Below are 3,446 nucleotides of genomic sequence, written 5' to 3'. Positions count from 1 at the left end.
CTTTGCCAAAATTGGACACACATTTATTTTCAAAGTCCTAGAGGGAATTGGACTGGAGGGAACATACCTCAACATAATTAAGACTATAGACAACAAACCCACAGCCAACATCATTCTAAATGGAGAAAAACTGGAAGTATTTTCATACAAACCAGGAATTAGACAAGGCTATTCACTATCTCCAATCCCTTTATAATATAGCGCTTGAAGTTCTTGCTTGAGCAATAAGACAAGAGAAGGAAATGAGTAATAATTGGAATAGAAGAGAACAAATTATCCCTTTTTGCAGATGATATGATATTTTATCTAAGAAATGTCAAAAATTCCAACAGAAAGCTCCTAGAAATGAGTGACACATTCATCAAAGTGGCAGGTTACAAAATTAATCAACAAAAGTGTGTAGCCTTTCTATATATTAATAACAAGCAATCAGAGAAAGAGTACATGGAACATTCCCCTTCACAATAGCTGCAAAAAGAATATATATCTTGGAGTATACCTGACCAAAGGCATTAAAGGCCTCTGCAATGAAAAATTTAAATCTTTAAAGAAATAGATTGAGAAAGACATCCGATGATGGAAGTACCTCCCATGCTCATGGATTAGAAGAATTAATATTGTGAAAATGAACATCCAACCAAAAGCCATTTATAGATTATATGCAATGCCAATCAAAATCCCCATGACGTTTTTCACGGAATTGGATAAAACCATCCTAAGAGTCATATGGAAGCACAAAAATGCCAGACAGCCAAAGCAACACTGAGAACTAAGAGCAATGCTGGGGGGATTACTATACCAGATATTAAACTGTACTGCAGAGATATAGTCATAAAAAACAACATGGCACTGGCACAAAAATAGACCCATAGATCAATGGAACAAAATTGAAGACCCAAAAATGAGTACATACAATTTCAGCCACATGATATTTGACAAAGAGGCCAAGAACATTCACTGGAGGAAAGACAGTATGTTCAGTAGATAGTGCTGGCAAAACTGGATCTCCCCCTCTAGAAGAATTAAAGTAAACCCTATCTTTCACCTTGCACAAAAGTCAACTAAAAATGGATCAAAGACCTCCATGTAAAGCCTGAAACTATGAAACTGTTAGAAGAAAACATTGGCAATAACCTACAAGATATAAGTTTAGGAAGGGATTTTCTAAACCAGACTTCAATTACCCAGGAAACAAGGTCAAGAATCAACAAATGGTACCTCATTAAACTATAAAGCTTCCATATATGAAAAGAAACAACCAATGAAATGAAGAGAAAATCCACAGAATGGGAAAAAATATTCACCCGCAACACATCTGACAGAGATTTAACATCCAAAATATATAATGAATTCAAAAAACAAAGAATCAAGAAAGGAAGTAATGCAATTAAAAGATGGGCTAAGGAAGTGAATGGAGAGTTCTCAAAAGAAGAAATAAAGATGGGTAAGAAGCGTCTTAAAAGATGCTCAACATCACTAGCAATAAGGGAAATGCAAATTAAAACCACCTCAATATTTCATCTTATCCCAGTCACACTGGCTAAGATCAACAGAACAGCTGATATGAAATGTTGGAGAAGATGTATGGAAAGGGGAATGCTCATCCACTGCTGGTGGGAGTGAAAACTTGTTCAACTCCTAAGGAAATCAGCGTGGAGAACACATAAAAAACTGCAAATGTACTTTCCATTTGACCCAGTTATACCACTCCTTGGAATATACCCAAGGAACTCATCATTTTACAGAGACACTTGTACATCCATGTTTGTTGCTGCTCTCTTCACAATAGCTAAGAGATGGAAGCAACCTAAGTGTCCCTCAACTGATGAGTGGAGAGTGAAAATTTAATTAATTTATATGATGGAGTTTGACTCAGCAGTAAAGAAAGATGAAATCATGAAATTTGCAAGTAAATGGCTTCTTATAAGTGAGTATATATCCAGACGTAACTACAGGAACTAGGATAATGAAAAGGAACCAGGGATGTAAAGGAAAAGAAATAATCTGAAAGAGAAGAACAGTAGAAAACAGGTGTTAACAAGGGAGATATGGAAAAAAAATGGGGTTATTTTAAGGGGAAGGGGGAGCGAAGGTTATACAAGGAACATAGGGGATAAGGGACAAGAAGGAGCTCAAGAGAGGTGAGACCATAGGAGAAGGGTACTATTAAGGGAGAAATGGGGAAAATGGGGGCACCTTAAAAGGGGAAACCATGGTGGAAGGTTTAGACAATGTGAGAGATAAATAATACCTAGCTAGTTTTAGAAAACCAAAGGGAACTATATTAGGCTAACAACCTACTGACAAATTATACATACAACCAGATCAAAGAATGTAATATATGCCTAGGCAAGGTTTATCTGAGAGCGTTTGGTCTTTGTGCAAGCTCTATCTACATGGCATGTGGTAATTAAAAGTACCAGACTGGTGAAACTAACCTTCTTGGATGTTTAACAGCCATACTATGAGGCCTATACTAATTTGGTCAGAGGGACATAAAACAGTTTTTATTCCTTTTCTTCCTAGGTCGATTAAGTTCCAGGGGACTATGAGCATCTCTCAAAATTTCCTGAAACTGTGGTGAGTCTTCTGTCCTCTTGATCAAGGAGGCTGTGGAGACCCCACCAGATGGACTTAAACCATGTCCATTCTACAAAGAGGAGGGTCAACACAGAGGAATCATTTCCTCCATGGTTCCAAACAAAGCCCTCCATGGCCGAGCAGGACCTTTGACTTATCTTCACATAGACAGAACTGGTAAAAGAATCGAGCCAGGGAATCCTCCCAAGCCGGTGTTATACCTAAGGAACAGATCCTCAAACGAATTTAAGAGCAAAAATAAATTGATTTGTCTGGGCCAACTTTAGGGTCTTAAACACTCAAAAGGAAAGTATAACCAAAGATTAAAGGGGTCAATATAATTTTTTAAAAGAGTCCATATATATAGCTAAAGGATACATAAAAAGAAACAATGCCAGACAGGAGATATTTGCCCAGGTGGCCCAAAAGACTCCCAGAGAGTAACCTAGCATAGATCTGTGAAAATGAACAGCAGCTCTCAATCTTATCTAAAGGAATATCGACAACTGATTTCTGCTGGATGAGGGGATGAGGAGCAGCTGATCTTCCTAAAACAAGGATCTCTAGATAGGCTGACTTGATTCAGCAGATGGACAAACACTGGGGAATGGCTGGGGGAGCCAACAACACAGTGAACAGTAACAGAGGTGACAGACTATATGGACTCCAGTTGGGGAGGTGGGGCTATGGGAGGGTGCCATTTGGGAAGTGGGTTTATAGATGAATAAGATTGTTTGGGATGTTCTGTATGATATATACAAAAAAAATCAAATAACTTTAAAAAAAGACACATTTGAGGAGGAAGCATAAAAATTCACTTCATGTTAATTAATAAAGGTGATAAACATTACCATTGAAATATACCT

This window comes from Nannospalax galili, unplaced genomic scaffold, assembly GCF_000622305.1.
Source record: "Nannospalax galili isolate Female #2095 unplaced genomic scaffold, S.galili_v1.0 scaffold337, whole genome shotgun sequence".
In the NCBI taxonomy this organism is placed as follows: domain Eukaryota; kingdom Metazoa; phylum Chordata; class Mammalia; order Rodentia; family Spalacidae; genus Nannospalax; species Nannospalax galili.
This window is presented reverse-complemented; position numbering follows the sequence as displayed.